Raw genomic sequence first — 20651 nt, 5'->3', positions numbered from 1 at the left:
TAAAGCAGGGCTAGCAGGCACCACTATAATAAATGCCATCTTGATAAGACAAAAGTTCATGCACCATCCTCACTACCTACTGTATTTTTTACTGCAATGTTCTTTAGGGTTACCATTCGTCCGGATTCCCCCGGACATGTCCGGCTTTTTGAGCTAAAAATAGCATCCGGGAGGAATTTGTAAATGTCCGGACTTCCCCGCCCCCCCCAAGCAGAGCAAGCGTGGCTAACAGGGCAGCCGGCCGGATGGTGCCACTTACATGGGGCTCCGACAGCCAGAGAGAGCCCCTCCTCCTCTCCCCTGCAGCAGAGATCACTCCCTCCCTCCCTCCCTGCATTCGCAGATCGCCTCCGGCAGTCTGGAGCTCCTCCCCCGCTCCTGCTGCCCAGCGTGCCGGGACGAACGGCTCAGGCCGTTTCTGAGCAAGCTCACAGAGACGTTAGGCGAAGGCCAACAACAAGGGGGCCAGGGGGTCGGAGAAGGGGCAGGGAGGTTCTGGAGGGGGCAGTCAAGAGACGGGGGGGTCGGGAGTTTGGGGGGGGTGTGGATAAGGTTTTGGGCAGTCAGGGTACAGGTAGGGGGTAGGGTCCTGGGGGCAGTTGGGGGGGTCTTAGGAGGGGGCAGTTAGGGGACAAGGAACAGGGAGGCTTAGTTAGGGGGTGGGGTCCTGGAGGGCAGTTAGGAGCAGGGGTCCCAGGAGGGGGCAGTCAGGGGACAAGGAGCGGGGGGAGGGTTGGGGGTTCTGAGGGGGGAAGTGGGAGGGGCAGGGGCGGGGCTAGGGCAGGACAGGGCGGGGCTCCTCCCGTCCTCTTTTTTGCTTGCTGAAATATGGTAACCCTAATGTTCTTGCTTTTTCAAACAAACAGCCATCTGTAACAGTAATAAAATACTATCACTATAACCCACAGTGACTTGCACTTCATATTTTCCAGTATACACTCAACCATTCAGTCTTGCATTTCTATCGGTAGAAATATTTCCCCTGCAGTCTAATTTCAATAGTTCTCTGAACTGTTTTTTCCTTCCTGAAATGGTGCTATTAAATATAAGAAGTTCTCGCAGAAGTCAAACAGCTAAACCAAGAACAGTAATTCCAGTGAAGATATGTCTCACACACACACACACACACACACGCTTCAGCTAGAGACAGTTCAGGATGTAGAGTGCAGACTTTTTATAAGACTAATTCTGGAAGACAAAGCGTTTCATTTTATAATGAGACACATTGTTTACAATGCAGCGGAGAGCCAAAGGTAATAAAAATGAGGCACTGCAACCGTGAAGGTTTATCCACAGCTGCAGAGAAGCTTCTAATTAAGATGAGCCATTTCAGCCAATGCTTGGATAAGAGACATGGGGGAAATGCTACCATGTTGCCTTTCCATCTCCAGGGCTGTGATTAGCAAGGCTACGATTTTGTCATGGAGGTCACGGAAGTCACAGAATCCATGACTTCAGCCCTGGTGGCTGGGAGCTGCAGGGTCCAGCCGCCTCCCGCAGCAGCAGCAGGGAGCTGTGAGGTACCCCCGCCGCCTGAGGCAGCAGGCCCCCAAGCTGTGAGCCGCCATGGGTGGGGGGGGGGTACCCGGCAGCTCCCCAGCTGCCAGGTGGTGCAGGGGGATCCCGGCTTACGGGGACCCTGGAGCTCTGAGCCCCCACATGTGGTGGGAGCCCTGGAGCTCCCAGCCACCCTGCAGTTGCCCAGCCCCTTCCCATTTTATCATGGATATTTTTAGTAAGAGTCAGGGACAGGCTTCCGTGATTTTTTTTTTTTATTGCCCATGACCTGTCCACGACTTTTACTAAAAATATCCATGACAAAATCTTAGCCTTAATGATTAGCCAGATATTCTCCCTTCCAACCCCACAATGGTCCTCTCTCTCCTTTCTGTAAGGAGAAATACAATACAATGTAGAAACAACAACATTAAATGTCAGAATTCTGCTCCCATTGAAGTCTGTGGTAAATTACTCATTGACTTCATTGGAAGCAGTTAAGCCAACACTGAATACTTTTATAAATCTCACCCGTACCTTTTTCTTGCTTTTCTGGTTTTTTCCATTGCATTTTAAAACTTTTCTTTCTTTGTTCCCCTTTCTTAGTCCCCCTCTACCCCTTGATTCCTCTTGTGCTCTGAGACCTTGCCCACCTGCAAAGGAGTTTCTTCAAGCCAGAATCTCTACCTTATGCTGAGGCCTGTACTACAGAATATGGCCCATTTGAAGACTGAGTTCTTTAGGCATGCAGAATCCCCCTTAGATCTGTTGCCTCATGGATCATGGCCTTGCTTTAACTTCCTAGAGAAGCAGTCATTATGGAGTTACAAAATAACATCCCCTGCAACAACATTGGCACAGGTGAGTATGTCAGGCTGTCAAAAAGTGCAGCCCTCCTCTAGAGGTCCCTCGCTCACTCACAGCCATGGTAGCACAGCAGAACCAACAACCACGTTGCCACTCACAGCCAGTCTGCTGGATTAGTGGCAGCAGCACTTCTGCAGAACTTGCACAGGGCATTGAGGCTACTGGATCAGTGCATACATGAATATCATAATAGGGGCAAAAAGTTGAAATCTCAACATTTTTTGCAAAATGAAAATCTAAATAAAATAATAATAATAATCGTCCTGGTCCATTGAAACATTTCATTGTGATCATTCGGAAACATTTTGTATCAATTTAGACACTTCCCTCCCTCACTCCCCCCCCGCTTTTAACATTTTTTTTAAGGAATAAATTTACTAAAATTTGTAAACAAAAAGTTGTTTTGACTCAACCCCCCAAAACTCTCTGTTTCAACAGCGTCACAACAAGATATTGCAACAATCTCAAAACTACTTTTTTTTGTAAACCATTTTTTAAAAATCTTATGTTCTGCTGAATCCAAAAGTTTTGGTTTCAATGAATCAGCATTTTCCAGTGGAAAAATGTTTAGTCAAAAAATTCCTGATCAGGTGCTAGTTGGAGCCTTACGCTGGCTATTCCCACTGCTGCCCTCTACACCTATATATACAGGTGTGATGCACAGATCCCTTCCATGAAACAAAGGGCTTCCTGCGTGGCAAGTCTGCCTCATTCATGACCCAGTGGAGAGCAGACTTAAGTGGTGCGGGGTCTTTATGCTGGCCTCCTACATCTGGGTGAATCTCACTCCTGCAGATTATATTTGACAAAAGTCCCTCATTTGGCATCAGGGCATCTGCTGTATGCCCCAATAATATATTAATGTAAATGGCTGCACCTGTAAAATGTGTAGCTTGAAGCAGAGTAGAAAAATCTAAACGTAAATATGCAATAATTAAAACAATGATTACAATTCAGACTAGTTTAAACTGTCCCGTTGTGCCCTCTTTCCCCCAGCCTAATCTACACTGGCGATGGCATGTAGGGTACACGTAGCTACACGCTACAGTGAACTACAGGCTACATCTATAGTGCTGTGTGTAGCTATACAGGTCAGTGAAAGGCTCTGGCAATGGGACACTACACTGCTAAAAATACACTGCTATCCTGCTATTTATACCCATGCTAGCAGGGCGTGCAGTGTGTACACTCTACATCAGCAGTTCTCAACCAGGCGTCTGGGATCCCTTGGGGTCCCCGAGCAGGTTTCAGGGGGTCCATCAAAATAAATCAGAGAGCAGGGCCAGAGTTAGACTCACTGGGGCCCAGGGCAGAAAGCCGAAGCCCGAGGACTGCTGCCCGGGGCTAAAGTTGAAGCCTGAGAAAGTTAGCTTAGTGCCTACTGTGGTGTGGGGCCCTGGGCAATTGCCCTGTTTGCCACCCCCTAATGCTGGCTCTGGCTTTTAATCTACTGGATATGCAGAAAAGCAGCTGTTGTGGCACAAGTGAGCCGTGGAATTTTTATAGCATGTTGCGGTGGAGGTTGAGAAACTCTGCTCTACAGGCCATCATAAATGTAGACATAGCCACAGAGGTTTTCATGCAGCTTTTCATCCATAGACTGCTCACTGACATTTCACTTGTTATTAAAACAAATATTCATGATGCATAAGATGTTACCTGGAGTTTGATTCGCTGTCTATCTGCACATAGAAATTTACCACAGAGATACAATCCTGCCATTAATACAATTGTTTTACTGTTTTTTAAACACTCACTGTAAGCTTTTGAAGACAAAAATTATGTTAGTGCAACAACATTAAGGCAATTTTAAAAAAATTGCAATGGAAGGCTAGTTGTTCCAGTCTGGCTGGACAGTGCACTGCTCAGTGAGGGACCAGAAAAGGAGGGTGTAGCAAAAATGGCTTTGTGCCATCTTTGCTGCTGCTTGATTCTGAAGCTGATTGGGGACTGGTTTGGTCCCTAGTACAACTCCTCAGAGCTGCTTTAAAGTTGCTCTAAATTGGGCCTGGCTGTTTAGAGCTCCAAGAAGGGCATTCCAGTTGTATCCCCTTTTTCCCCCCCTCAGCAAGCGGTCAGAGGGATGCTATAGAACCAGTATAAATTCTCTGTACAATGAGAAATCTGTAGGTAGCCAGTTAAGTTAGCTTCACAGCCTTTTTGTGTTGCTGATGTGATGTCAATGGGGCTGGAGTGAGGTTGAAGATTTGGCCCCAAGTCAGGAAATTCAAATGCATGGTTCCAAAAACAATCATAATTGGAGCCCCTTGTGCATACTCAGTATTTTTTTTGTTACTGTTGATGTTTTTCACTTTAGTGCTTTAAATACAAATAGCATTTGTGCTGATTCAATGCAAAAAGACCAGGCCAATAAACATTATGTTGAGATTTTGATTTTCTTTTTTAAAACTGGAAGACATACAAGCATTGGTGGTGTATATTTAATTGTACAATCATTAGATCTACAGGTATCTGAATGGTGGAAACACCAAGGAGAGAGAGGAATTACTTAGCATGGTTCATGGAGGTTTGCCTAGGAGTAATGGTCTGAAATTAAGCAAAGCAAACTTTAGACTAAATAGCAACATCAAATTTCCTAACAGTGAAATCTATTAAGCTGTGGAACAGTCTCTCAAGAGATCCATCATCACTTGAGTCAGATAAAACTGGACAGTACAAAGCAGTCGAGAAAATACTGTAGGGTACAATCCTGCATTGGCAAGAGTTTAAAGATGATCTAAGAGGACTTTTCCCCCTCCACTTTCTATGAAGTGTGGAATTGTTTTTTAAATTGGATTGCAGGGTAGCACATGAAAATAAAATGGTCTAGACCTCCCACATACATTGGCTAGCAATTCCTCCTTTTTAAGATTCCCCCCATGTTCTCCCTCCCAAACTTAATAGCGCATTTGAAGAGATCCTGCAGGCACGGAGGCTTTTTTGCTGGGCGCTAGTACCACCCCTTTCAAAGTCTGTGCACCCTGGCATGGACTGCACCCTACAGAGTGTGAAAACTTTGAACTTTTCAACAAGCCTTAACACCAACTCTGCCTCTGTTTGGTCCCTTGTACTAGGATTAACACAAGTATGTGTGACGGGAAAAGCAGCTTTGGTTTGCCTGTCTCCTATCCAGCAATCAGTGCACTATTTCTGAACTAGGAAGACTGCAAATCAGCACACTAGTTCAGAACAAACATTTTAAAAGATAATGATTTGACAAGGTATAGGTGGAGATTTTTTTGTAGTATTTTCAAGAAAATATTTAATTTAATCTTGAATCTTGATTTAGTCCAAACAACGAAAAAAGCACAAAACAACAAAACAGGTTTGTCTATTGAATTAAGACACATTCTTAATCTCTGTTAAACCAGATAGTACAATTTATCATTCTCCCATATACACTAATAAACCTTTCGCTTAAAGCTGCTTGCAGAATTTACTGAAAGAATCAACTCTAAAGAATAAGGCCCCAGTTCAGCAAGGTAATTAAACTTGTGCTTAAAATTAAGCACATGACCAATCCCCATTGACTTCAGTGAGATTTCAGAATGTCCATACGGAATTTGCTGAATAGAGATGGATTACTCACGTGCTTTAAGCTAAGCATGTGCTTGAGTGCTTTGCGGAATGGGGGCCTGAGTCTCACAAATCTCTAGTGATGTTGTTAATGAGAGTCACAAAGGGTAAAATCCATGTATGCCACTTTGGAAATTTTCCACCAAGGGTACATAGGTTCTTAATCATAACAGAATCTGCTTAAGGATCCCATGAAATAAATCTCCCTAAAAATACAGTAATGAACAATGACAAGCACATATTCAGAGAAGATTGATGTTTGACTACAAACAGGAAAGTCTTTCCAGAATAGATCGGAAGATTATTTTTATTTTATTTCTATTAGGTAACTTAATTTGCTCACAAGAACAGCTTTATAAAAAGTGATAACACCATAGTGGGCCACAGGTGACTCGTCAGCTATTTCTTACCAGGAAAAAAAAAAGTAGTTCAGGTACAGTTCTCTGCCTGGGGGTATAGAACCTGATTCTATTACATAACAAATGGTAAACATCAAACAGTTTTTGTCAAAGCACACAGTAAAATAACCCTTGACGGGTTTTGCCTTTGCCGCCAGCTCTTTTTAAGGGTTTAGGATCTTTTGATGGTTTTGCAATATTTTTCATTATCAAGACATAAAAGGATAATAAAAAAGGGCATTCTCCTTAAACTTAGATAGCCAAGGGCTACAGACAATTTCCCACCCTAAGTCTTTCATCCAATAATCTTAAAGACTATATTTTGAATCAAATTTCTATTAAAGGATCATTCAATTTTTTAAAAAAAATCATGTTTATAAATTGACATATCTTAAATTAATTAAAAGTTAAATATTTTTTTAAAAAGCTAATTAATTTTCCCCATTTAAGCTGTTTACATTTTGCACTGTTTTCAGGGTGGTCAATTTTGTGTCTTGGTTTTCATACAGTAGCAAACCATAGTTCCATCTGGCATGCAGAAAGAAAACTATATAGGGGAATTTCAAATACAAAAATGTTTAAAAAGTGAAATTTTTAAATGTATATATATTAACAATTATTTTGTACAACAATATTTAACAAAACCAAACATAAATGTCAGATATAAGATCCAAGACCTGACACAGTTGCCATGAAAATAAGAAAATTAGAATAATAGAATTGTAGAACTGGAAGGGACCTCAAGAGGTCTTCTAGTCCATTCCCCTGCACTGAAGGCAGGATTATTCTAGACCAGGGGTCAGCAACGTTCGGCACGCGGCTCGCCAGGGTAAGCATCCTGGCGGGCCGGGCCAGTTTTATTTACCTGCTGATGTGGCAGGTTCGGCCGATCGTGGCCCCCACTGGCCGCGGTTCGCCGTCCCGGGACAATGGGGGCGGCGAGAAGGCGGCACGGGCGAGCGATGTGCTGGCCGCGGCTTCTCGCCGCCCCCATTGGCCCAGGACGGCGAACCGCGGCCAGTGGGGGCCGCGATCGGCCGAACCTGCCGCGTCAGCAGGTAAATAAAACTGGCCCGGCCCGCCAGGGTGCTTACCCTGGCGAGCCGCGTGCCGAACGTTGCCGACCCCTGGTCTAGACCATCCCTGACAGGTATTTGTCTAACCTGCTCTTAAAAATCTCCAATGACATAGATCCCACAACCTCCATAGGCAATTTATTCTAGTGCTTAACTATCCTAATAGGAAGTTTTTCCTAATGTCCAACCTAAACTGCCCTTGCTGCAATATAAGCTCATTGCTTCTTGTCCTATCCTCTGAGGTTAAGAAGAGCTATTCTTCTCCCTTCTCCTTATAACAATCTTTTATGTACTTGAAAACCATTATGTCCCCAGTCAGCCTTCTCTTTTCCAGATTAAACAAACTCAATTTTTTCAAATCTTCTCTCATAGGTAGGGTCCTACCAAATTCACAGTCCATTTTAGTCAATTTCATGGTCATAGGATTTTTTAAAAATAGTAAATTTCATGATTCCAGCTGTTTAAATCTGAAATTTCATGGTGTTGTAATTGTAGGGGTTCTGACCCAAAAAGGAGTTCTGGGGGGTTCACAAGGTTATTGTAGGAGGGTTGAGATACTGCTACCCTTTCTTCTGTGCTGCTGCTGGCAGCAGCGCTGCCTTCAGAGCTGGGCAGCTGGAGAGCGGTGGCTGCTGTCCAGGAGTCCAGCTCTGAAGGCAGAGCCGCTGCCAGCAGCAGTGCAGAAGTAAGGATGGCATGGTATGGTATTGCCACCCTTACTTCTGCGCTGCTGCCTGCAGCTCTGGGCCCTCAGTCAGCAGCTGTCACTCTCTAGCCGCCCAGCTCTGAAGGCAGCAGCGCAGAAGTAAGGGTGGCATGGTATAGCATTGCCACTCTTACTTTTGCACTGCTGCTGGCGGTGCACTGCCCAGCTCTAAGGACAACACAGAAGGGTGGCAATACCACAATTCCTCCTAAAATAACCTTGTGACCCCCCCCCCCGCAACTCCCTTTTGGCGCAGGACCCCCAATTTGAGAAACTCTGGTCTCCCCTGTGAAATCAGTATAGTATAGGGTAAAAGCATACAAAAGACCAGATTTCATGGGGGGAGATCAGATTTCACGATCCATGATGCGTTATCCATGGCCGTGAATTTGGTCATGTTTTCTAGACCTTTAATCATTTTCTTTGCTCTTCTTTGGACTTTCTCCAATTTATCCACATCTTTCCTGAAACGTGGTGCCCAGAACTGGACATGATACTCCAGCTGAGGCCTAATCAGTGTGGAGTACAACGGAAGAATTACTTGTGTCTTGCTTACAACACTCCTGCTAATACATTCCAGAATGATGTTTGCTTTTGTTTGCAACAGTGTTACACTGTTGACTCATATTTAATTTGTTATCCACTATGACCCCCAGGTCTCTTTTCACAGTATTCCTTCCTAGGCAGCCATTTCCCATTTTGTTTGTGTGCAACTGACTGTTACTAAGTGGAGTACTTTGCATTTGTCTATATTGAATTTCATCCTGTTTACTTCAGACCATTTCTCCAGTTCATCCAGATCATTTTGAATTTTAACCCCAAAGCACTTGAAACCCCTCCCAGCATGGTATCATCTGCAACTTTATAAGTGTATTCTCTATGCCATTGTCTAAATCAGTGGTTCCCAAACTTGTTCCGCTGCTTGTTCAGGGAAAGCCCCTGGTGGGCCGGGCCGGTTTGTTTACCTGCCACGTCTGCAGGTTCGGCCAATCGTGGCTCCCAGTGGCCGCAGTTCGCTGCTCCAGGCCAATAGGAGCCGAGATTGACCGAACCTGCAGACGTGGCAGGTAAACAAACCGGCCCGGCCCACCAGGGGCTTTCCCTGAACAAGCAGCGGAACAAGTTTGGGAACCCTGGTCTAAATCCTTGATGAAGATATTGAAAAGAATAGGACCCACAACTGATCCCTGCTGGACTCCACTTAATATGCCCTTCCAGTTTGACTATGAACCACTGATAGCTACTGTGGGAACAGTTTTCCCATCAGCTATGCACCCACCTTATAATAGCTCCATCTAGGTTGCATTTCCCCAGTTTCCTTATGAAGAAGGTCATGTGAGACAGTATCAAAAGCCTTACTAAAGTCACATCTACCACTTCCCTCTTATCCACAAGACTTGTTATTCTGTCAAAGAAAGCTATCAGGTTGGTTTGACATGATTTGTTCTTGGCAAATCATGCTGTTACTTATTACCTTATTATTTTCTAGGTTTCTGCAAACTGATTGCTTAATTGTTTGCTCCATTATCTTTCGGAGTGCAGAAGTTAAGCTGACTGGTCTGTAATTCCCTGGGTTGTCCTTATTCCCCTTTTTATAGATGGGCACTATAGTTGCCCTTTTCCAGTCCTCTGGAATCTCACCTGTCTTCCATGGCTTTTTGAAGACAATTGCTAATGGCTCAGATATCCCCTCAATCAGCTAATTGAGCATTCTAGGATGTATTTCATCAGGCCCTGATGACTGGAAGACATCTAACTTGTCTAAATTAGGGTTGAACTAGATTAACAACATAGCTTTTCCACAATTTCCCCACAGACTTACCACAAATAAAGACTTGTAAGAATATTGAAGTTCGCTTCACCTAAGGCCCAATTCAGTGAAACACATAAGCACATGCTTTACTTAAAATTAAGGATGTGGTGAAGTGCTTTGCTGAACTGGGAACCCAGCCTTCTGAACTGTCCTATTTTGAGGCTTACATAGACTTCAGCTATGCTTCTATGCTGTGGCACATGACAATGTGCCAAGTCCTGATTCAGCAGCATGAATCTATTGGAGTTTTTAAAATCTCTCTAAGGAGTGTATGTGAAGCTTCTTCTTTTGGACTGGTATCTTCATACCCAGCTTTCTCCAGCCTGGCTTACTGCATCCATCACAATTACCTGCCCGTCTTCCCAGCTAATCACAACTGCCTTCTTCTAGCAGCACCATTCATTATTTCACAACAGCTGCTGGACTGACTGGTGTGTTCAATTTCATAACAGAGGTTTGTAAATTAGAGTCCTAGTAATAGGATTTGAGTTCAAGTTACAGTCCTAAAATGTTTTATGTTGCTCTTGGGTCAGTTCACTATGCCATACCAATACAAGTTCAGTTTCTGTTTTGTCATAGTCATTACATATGAAACAGAGCCTGAAAACCGAAACAGGGATTAGGTTCCATTTGTACTAGGTGTTGTACAAACAAACAACATAAAGACAATCCTTGTCCCAGAGAGTTCGTAGTCTAGGACAAAGCCTAGAAATGAAACATCGTAGTGGGATCAAACACTGATTTCCCCCTGAAGTCAATGGCAAAACTCCCATGGACTTTGGGAGGACAGGATTTACTCACCTCCCTTTAGCCCCCATTTAAGGAAATGTTGTAAATGATTTAGCTAAATACTAAAGAGTGGGAAATTAAACCACCACCAAAATATGGTAACTGCCATTTTTGTGCGGTACACTAAAATATACCTCTGCTGCAGCAGCAAGATCATTTCCAGAGCGGTGTATATTCTTACTGAAATTGGTGATGCTTTTGACAAAAGTCCTGGTAAACAAAATTAGAAAGACAAGGTGGGTGAGGTAATATCTTTATTGGACCAACTTCTGTCTGTTCAGAATAAGTTCGAAAGTAGGGATGTAAATAGCTTTTTTAAAAAAAGTAAACATTTAAAGTATTAAAATTTTACCGGTGAAACCTTTAAATGTTAGGCTCCACTGCCGCCTCACGCGACAGGGATCCCGGCTGCCGGCCCCGCGCACCTGGGGTCCTGGTTCCCAGCTGGGTCCCCATGGCATGGAGGGTGGGACTGGGACCTGGGGGTGGCAGCTGGGATCCCTGGGGCACGGCAGCAGCAGAATCCCGCAGCCAGAGATTAAATGTTAACCGGAATACCTTACGATAAGACAGATGCTTATCGGTTAACATTTTACATCCCTACTCAAAAGCTTGTCTCTTTCACTGACAGAAGTTGACCCAATAAAAGATATTACCTCACGCATCTTGTCTCTGTAATATCCAGGCTACAACAATACTGCAAAACACGATGGTAAACAAACAGCAGCCATGCTTCATCTCCTCCACCCCTTTGTCACTCCACCACCCCCAGCCCTCCATTAGGAAAGAAACCTGGATTATGTTACAAGTGAAAATAAATTTCGTTGGTCTTGTCTAGTCTCCAGCTGTCATTTGTCATCTTCACAAAACCACAGCATAGTTTGTCACTGTTTGGCACAATTGACTCTGTCTGTTCAGAAGAGGTCAAGGACTGGAATACACAGGTTACTACTGAGGCCCATTAGTGGAGCTATGTGTGGGAGGCTTATGCAGCCTGTGCCTGTAACATGTGCTGTGAGTCTCATGCTTTCCTGAGCATCTGTTTAATTAAATTAGTTTAATGGAACAGAAACAAATGGGGGGAGGGAGAGAGGGGGAAGAAAGGGAGAAAATATATTTGCCAAATGAGAAAGGACAAAATTGGATCCACAAAAGTATTTTATTTTCAAGCTTCTTTTCAGAATGAATCAGTAACAATGGGCTGCTTAATAAACTTTTTAAATTACATGAAAAAAGCAGCTTGACACAACACTTGTCTATTACGCTGAAAGATTCTGTACTATCATGCAGTGACGATTATCTTATTCCTTGGATGAGATCACTGATTTACTATCAATGCTTAACATTGGGATTACTGTCCCTAGGAGTTTCAGAGATACTTGTATAATAAATAAGGTCAGAGTATCAGGCATGATTCCCATCACTAAATTATACAGTGTTTTTCAGGCAGTTTTATACACTCACATAACACTCAAGATTAGAAGGTTTAGCAAGCAAATTTAGAAGTGTCATTTGTAATTATGCACATAAGTACTTCGGGATTTTAAAAAAAATCTCAGTTATTGCTTTAATTAACTTTGAATCCCAGACAGTGGAAGGAAGTACCAGTCAACTTCTCTCTCTGAAATTTAAAAGACTCTTATTTTGTTACTAAACTCCAAAACTGAAGGTTTTATTTATAGTAGGCCTGTTTTCAAGGCCAACCAAAGAAAGGCACTACAATCTGACAGCGGGGTCAGAATTGCACTTTGTAAGGCAGGCTAGGAGGTTGCAACTTCTTTACAGATTTAAGTTATCAGGTACAAATTCTGGTACATAAATCCTTCAGGGTCTGATTTCACAGTTAATATTACTATTGCTGGGTTAATGCTGAGGCAAAAGCTCATGGCACAGGTAAGAGCTAAGCGCAAACACAAACACATCATAACACCAAATCATCAACCAATTACCAGTTAATGTTAGTGATGAAAATGTATAAGCATAATGCCTGAAATGAAATTTTCTATTTATATCACCAAGGGGCTTTGCCATCATCACTGACCTTTACTAAAGACTAAATGTAGATGAATACCTGGAATTTTTTTTGTTGTTTTTTTAAAATTGGGTCATTTTAATTAATTAAATAATGTGCACTGCTGTTTTCTGTTTGCTTTGGCTGGTTTGCAACAGTAGGAAGGAGGAGAGAGAAACCAGCCGAATATAAACTGTTTGATTTGAAGGTTTGCATCTGTAAACTTGTGAGACAGCCTGAGGAATGTAGTGATAATTCAGTATCTCATGCTAGCAGACAGCATATAGATCAAAGAGAAAGAAGAATTGGCTGGAACTAGCTAGGACTGCCCATCTGTGTGAGGTACTTAAAAAAAAAAAATCAGAGCTCCTTTTGCTGCCTTAGGAAAAAAGACTGGGGTTGTCTGAACTGCAGGCTCATCCTTCCACTTTTCATGCTGCTTTGGATTTTCTTGCAGCTGTTAAAGCCTCTTGCTGGCACATGTGTCTGATAAAATTTCTGAGCAGCAGTGTAGGAAGGGCGTTACTTTATATTTAAATTGACAAAACTGCCAAATTGAAGAAGTTTTCTTAGCACATAATCAAAAAGGAGAGGGAAGGATTGTGAGTGCTTTGTGGTATGGACCACCTCTTTATGTGTTTGTACAGACCCTAGCACAATAGCAGGGCTGGCTCCAGCGTTTTTGCCATCCCAAGCGGCAAGGGAAAAAAAAAAGCCACGATCGGCGGCACTTCTGCCGCCGCTTCATTCTTTGGCGGCAATTTGGCGGCAGGTCCTTCCCTCCGAGAGGGACTGAGGGACCCGCCGCCGAAGAGCCGTACATGCCACCCCTTTCCGTTGGCTGCCCCAAGCACCTGCTTGCTGCGCTGGTGCCTGGAGCCGGCCCTGCACAATAGGCTCCTGGTCTACAACTGGGGCTCTGTGGCATTACTGCAATACAAACAATAAAGAACCTCCACCACCTTGATTTTCACAGTCTTTTTCACAAGTTTTGTAGTCTGTCCTAGTTTTCTTTAGTCACAGCTCATTAATCATTGCAGCAGTCTGTAACCTTCAGGCCATAATTTTATGAATGTCTATTGGATAGTTATCCAATTTACATGCGCAAATGCTGTTTGTGGAAATCTCAAGTACTAAGGGGCACAAAAACTTGCACATCCAAGACTGTGGGTACATATTCAGATGCAAATTTGTTGCACAGTATTTACAGCGCATACAATTATCACAGGAGGCCTACATTACCGCATGTGCAGTCCATCTATGCCTAGCCACGAAGACTATGCTAAAGCATCAGATGGCCCAACATGAAAAAAGTCATCTCTTCAGTGGGACAGATCAAGGAGAGCATACCATACTGGTGATGCCCATCCAATTTTGCATCCACTCTCTTCCAGAGCACTCAATGAGCTAGGGTCTGGTTGCCTCAAGGACCACCTCTCTTTTTGCACGTCCAAGAATACTATGATCAACAGGAACATTATGATTGGTAGAGCCCAGGGTTAAACTCTGGAGGAACCACACAACAATGGAACTCTCTGTTGGATGAACCCAAGTATTGCTTCTCTTAAACTCAGAAAAACACTTAAGCATATGCTTAAGTTCATCAATATTTAGAAAAATACTTAAACACATGCTTAAGTGCTGTTGAAGCCAAAGGGAGTCAAACATGTGCTATGAATTAAATATGTGCTTAAATGCCTTGCTGAATAGGGATGAGACTACGTTCATGCTTAAAGTTATTTGTGTACTAAAGTGCTTTGTTGAATCAGGTACCTAGAGAACAATGGAAGGCATACCCGTTTGTATAGGCCTTCCTTCAGTAAAGAAGAATATAAAATGGCTAGGGACATTTTTTATTTCTCCATGCTATCTTTCCCCCTACAATAACTAATAGAAATATAACTTGACAGAGGCAGGAGTTCATAATCATGCAGCTAAGGTAATTATAGCCCAGATACTAACATGATGGGTGCATTAAAAATTAGAGCTGTAAACAGGTGCTATCATATTACATCAACGCGTGCTAGAACTGAGATAAATAAAAAGAAGGTTTTTTCATTTTGCATCAAAACTTTATTAATAATTATTAATCACTGGCAATTTTATATAAAAGTAACACCCAGGGACCTCATTTAGAAGTTCTGGGCTCTGTATAAATACAGTCACTATTCTGGACATCTTACTAGCTGCCATGTTTATAGTTAGTAAAACAAAGAATGGTAAAAGTAGGGTTGCCAGTTGTCTGGTTTTTGACCGGACTACCTTGTTGAAAAGGGACTCTGGCATCTCCGGTTGGTGGCGCAGCGGGGGCTCAGGGCTAAGGCAGCCTCCCTATCAGTCCTGGCTCCGCACAGCTCCTGGAAGCAGCAGCATGTCCCCTCGCCAGCTCCTACACATAGGAGCTGCAGGGGGCTCCGCACACTGCCCCCACCCCAAGCGCCGGCTCTGCAGCTCCCATTGGCTGGGAACAACAACCAATGGGAGCTGCGGGGGCGGTGTCTGTGGATGGGGCAGAGCGCAGAGCCACCTGGCTGCCTCTGTAGGAGCTGGAGGGGGGACATGCCGCTGCTTCTGGGAGCTGCTTGTGGTAAGTGCTGCCTGGAGCCAGCCCGATGAAAATGAGCGAGTGAGTGAGGGTGGCGAGAGCGAGCGACGGGGTGGGGTGGGGTTGGGGGTGGGGGTATGGAGTGAGCAGGGGCGGGGCTGCAGAGAAGCGGCAGGGCGTTCGGTTTTGTGCGAGTAGAAAGTTGGCAACACTAGATAAAAGCTTGAACTAAACAGCACATCTCTCTCTCTCTCTCTCACACACACACACACACACACAAGCTGATTTTTCAAAATGCATGGAGCTATCTAAGACCATGGAGGCTAAAACATAGAAATTCAAATACTGCTTTCTCTTATTTGCTAAGAATCTACCATAATTGTGAAAGTCAGTTTCTAAACCAGCACCTTATGTTCATGCTAAAATTACACATGAACTAAATGTAATATATAACTATATTTTATATATTGCTATATATAATATTTTATAAAAATGTAGAATACACATCCAGCAGAACATTCTTATTATGCACATATACACAGACAATAAAATTCCATGGAAAAAACACACACTGTAAATATCAGTGTTTTCCCATTGAGGGCAGCTGCTGTAATACAATCCAGGGTGCCTGCTGCCAGGATTTTCCACATGAGTGCATCTTCTTTTAACCGCTGCTCAAACACTGGCTGAAAGAGGAGCTGCTAGACTGAACATGTGTCTGCACTCTGATGACAAATATATGGAACAGCAATGGAATGCTGAGCAAACCTTAGAGTTTTGGCGGGAAGTGAGCTGTACACTCTACACCTTCAGCTCAAATTCACAAACACTTTTGTTTCAGTCTTTAGTGATAGTTCTTTTACCTGAAACTACAAAAGTGTGTGTAAGTTGTGAGCAGCAGGCATAAACGATCAGTGGATTATTTAAGAAATGAAAAGAGTTAAGACAATATGACTTTTTTATATTTAATCTACGCTTTACATAACGGGATCTGGGTGTAGAGGCAAGATATTAGGCAAGACGTGGATAAACCATTTGCTGTGGCTTAGATAAAAAGAAAAGAAGGGTGTGGGCAGAAATCTGTCAGAGACGTAAAATCTTGTAAAGGAAGGAATGGATTGCTGGCAAGAAGCTGTTCATAATATCAACTAACTCTAAAACAAGAAGCCACAGATTAGAGAGAACTGAATCAGGTTTCCTTACACAAAGGGTGTCTGAACTGCTAAAAGTACAACAGCAATTAAGGAGCACAAATCAGCTTAAAAGGAGAGCTGAGTAATGATGTGGAAAAAGTACAGTGTTCCCTTGGATTAATGACTATGTAGATGTGTGTATGGACACAAACACATATGTAGGCACCCACATGCAAGTTTTCTGATTTTACTCCTACCATTTTCAAGATTCGTGTGTATATGGTTTTCTTATGCACTTATCTTAAAAGTCCTAAAAATGTTATCATGTGTCTTGTTGCTGTTTTCCAGTTTTTACATCTGAAAAACCTTGTGAATGGTGTAGCAGCTAATTGGGAAACACCTACCGATCTTATATGAGAGACCACAACCGCTGTTTAAGGAGTGTGCAAGTGGAGCGGGAGTTGAAGTGGATATAGTGCTATTAGTTAAAGAGAAAATTCTGTCTTAAGCACATACACATTTTTAGAAACAAAGAGAGTAGGGAAAAGAATGAAGTTCAAGAAACAAACTCAAAAAGGTATTTTAAGAAACTTGGGGAGTGGGGTATTCTGCCATTTTAACAAAACCTCTATGGAGTGACTGTGTAGCAGTACTTAATCAGTCCCAAAGTGCACCAATCCCCAGGTGATACTGGCAGCATATATATTGTGTATAGAAATAACAATATACAGTTATCACTTCCTCATCTTCTGGGTGGTTCTATAGTATTTACCTTACCAGTGTCAGCTTCCTGTAGGTATCATTTATTGAGTGAAAGTACTTTCGGTATACGATTACTTTCCCAATACTGTATAATGTCGCCAGGCAGTATAAAGTATCCCCCAGTGTGCACCAGTGTACTGCAATTATTTTGTGTCTAGACAGATCAATGAATTGGTCAAACCAGCCAGGGAGAAACTGAGAGACTAATGGCTATTTCCTCCTGCAGAGGCGAAAGAACAAGAGAGATGGATGCAGCTACAGAATGTGGATGGCAGGGAGATTCCTGTCCCATCGCCAGTCCCCTGGTGATACCAAAGCGCATACAGCCCACAGTGTTGCCAGCTCTCATCATTTTATCACGAGTCTCATGTTATTTGGTCTTCTTCTAAAAGCCCCAGCTCCTGGAGTCATGTGATGACATGGAATTCTCAGATTTCATCTCAAAATATGTTTCTAGCCTTCATTGTTGCAAAGAAATGCTTGAAAACATGACTCAAGTGCACCTTAAAATCTCATCAACCAAAAGGTAAAAAAAGAACCCAATATTTATTTATTTTTTAAATCTCATGATTTTGGGGGGACTGACTTATGATTTTTCAACATGTGGGATTGACAATACTGTGATTATTCAATCTGGTCCATAATAAACATGCATGGGCCAAATGAGTGAATGAAAGGATCTGTGTTCTACTCCCTGCTCTTTTACATACCCACTCTGGCCAGGAATCAGCAAAGCTCTTAAGCACATGCTTAACTTCAAGCAAAAATTTAAGCCCCACAGAAGTCAACTATTGGGACTTTGTAGAAACTTAAAGTTAAGCATATGCTTAAGCACTTTTTGCCTATGTGGATTGAGAAAGCTACTTCCAAAACTCAGGTGTTCTTTATTTGACCTCTCTCCATTACTGAGTCAGCTAATTTTTAGGATGTGGCATTGGGGGTGGGGGAATTTTTTGTTCAATTGGTCAGTGCCAAGGATTATTGTACCTTGTGTTGTACTATATTATTATTATATTTTGTTTTAATAGCTAACAATCCTATTATCAATTATGCATTTACAGCACATGTACTTGGAAAGCAGAACACGAAGCTACAGAGTGGAAGCCCCATGTTGACAGTAGAACCCATGTGGGATATGATGACTGAAACATATAGTCATAATGATGCTAATAAGCATCAATTTAGTTCAGCCATATGGATAACTGTCAGTGAGAAGGGGCCTCCTAAGGCCTACATATTCTGGCCATTGTATCCAGCCTTGTAACCTTTGGTATTGTAGCTTGTGGCTATAGCACTGATAGGGTTCATCACTACCACCTTTTAAGGTTCAATATGAAAAACAGGGGAGGAAAAAGTGAACTGAAGGGCTCCTCACAGAATTTAACATTCCTGTTTATGTTTGACTATAAACCATGTTAATCAACAGGTTAGCATAACTAGACTATGTCTGATCTGTGATGCCCCTTTTATAAAGTAAAAATGTGGAGTTAAATATAACAATGACTTTGTACAAGTGTATGATTTGAAAACTTACCACTGTCCAGGGAGGTGGCAGAGAAAGGAGGTTGAAATAGAACAAGTGGAAAATAGGCAGTTGAGATCTCTAGAAGAAAGTGACGTTTGAAGTTCCAATCCTGCAAGCTACTGAGTACCCCTTAGAGATACTAAGTACCCTCAGTTTCCACTGACTTTAGGGACTTCTGCTTCTTCCAGGAGGCATTCAGCACTTTCAGGACTTGACTCTTACGGTACAGCTATACTGTACTCTTTCAAAAATTAAATCTCTTGGGATTTAAGTTAACTTTAAAACAAAACATTGTGCGGACATTACATTATAGGAGATAAATATGAGAAAACTGAAAGATCCCTGGGCACTTTGAAGGTCCTCCTCTGTGATGCAAAAATGGAAGGCAGCAGAGCAGATGCCACATGAGCTTTCCCTAAAATGCTGGACCAGTCCAGGTGAAACCTGGCTCAGTATTTTTAATCTTTCCACACAAAACTGTAAACCTTTATATATAAAGTTCCAAGTGATGACTTCATGCTTTACTGGGATGAGGATCAGTAAAGCCTGCACCTCTGTAATGAACATCTATTATGTCAGCTAGAGACAAGAAGGTAGCCTGCAGGGGGAAAGCTCAGCATGAACACCAAGGGTCAGACGTGGCTATGCACAATCAGACATTTAATGAATTTCTGCAGACAGCTGCTTACATAACTAACAGCCAAGCTGTACTACGAGGCCTTCAAAAAGTCCGTTCTAAAACATTGAGGCTTTTGCTTGGTGGGGAGGGAGATGTTTAAAAGATAAGAAAAGCAAAATGCTAAATCCATAAGCTTCAATAGCTGTAATTACTTATAATAGCCTACAACTACATGGATTAAGCTTTAATTATTATATGTGGCAATGTGTCTGTTATTGAAAGTAGTGGGAAACCAGTTTTAACCTGTCAAACATGATGGACTCATGTTTTTCTAGTGTCTAAGGAGTTAGAGTTGCCCTTCTCTTTTGCCAACAATATAGTTATACAATTAAAGGAAGTTATTTTATACTATTTTAAACGAAGGCAGAAGAAATTTGTCATAAGAAATTCTTGAGTTTAATTATCCAAAGTCTGAAAATGACTGGCAAGATTCACTTTTGAGTCATATAGACTAATTGATGACACAGTGATCATGAAGGGTAATACTAGTAAATGCTAGTCTAGTCAGGTATTCTTTCTTCCTGAAAATACAACCCATGACACCCTGAGGGATTCTTCTTGGCACAGATGCAGTGAAAGATGCACAGAAAGAGAGAGGACAGGAACACATTTTTCAAAATGTCTTTTCCCCTTATTCATCTGTCGAAGAGAACAAATGCATTGTCCAATCAGGATTATAAATGAGCACATGCCCAACATTAAAACCAAACTTCCGAAAACACACATTCTGGCACTTTGAATTACATCCCTGACAACTTTTATCCAAGAAAAAAAAACCTACAAGATAAAAAGACATTTCCATAATCATATGTAAACATAAGATAAAGTGTGTAATTTCATAGTCTACCATCTAATGAAACAGAAGAGACAATTGCCAGAGTCCTTCTCTTGTCCTCTAGAATTACACACTAATTTGCCAGTTCCAGCACAAAGCTGACGCACAAACCACGGATAATAAAGATTCTGTTCTTTTTAATTTTCTTAATCTCTTTGCTAAAAGTCTGTTAGTACATATAGAAGAGCACTAAGGCCCTGATTCAGCAAGGTGCATGAGCATGTGCCTACCTGTGAGCATGTGAGTAGCCCCACTGAATTTAATGGGACTACTCCTATATTTAAAGTTAGGCACATGCTTAAGGATTTTGTTGATTTGGCACCTAACAAGAAACTGAAATGAGCTCAAACTTCCCAGTACAACTTAATGTCATCCATTTGACCAAAATAAACAATTAACACTAGTTTTCAGTTTAGGCTGGATTAAAATAAATCTCCAG

General features: G+C 42.3%; 1 protein-coding gene and 1 long non-coding RNA gene across 2 annotated transcripts in view; one reads left to right on the top strand and one right to left on the bottom strand.

The window, feature by feature from the left end:
• KCNQ1 (potassium voltage-gated channel subfamily Q member 1) overlaps positions 1 to 20651 on the bottom strand; it is a 549152-nt gene that overhangs the window by 297829 nt on the left and 230672 nt on the right. The gene's annotated exons all lie outside the window — the stretch shown is intronic.
• LOC112113033 lies at positions 15285 to 18490 on the top strand. Its single transcript, XR_002908664.3, has 4 exons — positions 15285 to 15320; positions 16760 to 16988; positions 17400 to 17699; positions 18235 to 18490. It is a non-coding gene; the product is annotated as an uncharacterized LOC112113033 (long non-coding RNA).

This window comes from Terrapene carolina, unplaced genomic scaffold, assembly GCF_002925995.2.
Source record: "Terrapene carolina triunguis isolate 2854851 unplaced genomic scaffold, T_m_triunguis-2.0 Scaffold171, whole genome shotgun sequence".
Taxonomy (NCBI): Eukaryota; Metazoa; Chordata; order Testudines; family Emydidae; genus Terrapene; species Terrapene triunguis.
The sequence above is the reverse complement of the archived record's forward strand: the minus strand, read 5'-3'. Positions and strand labels throughout refer to the sequence as shown.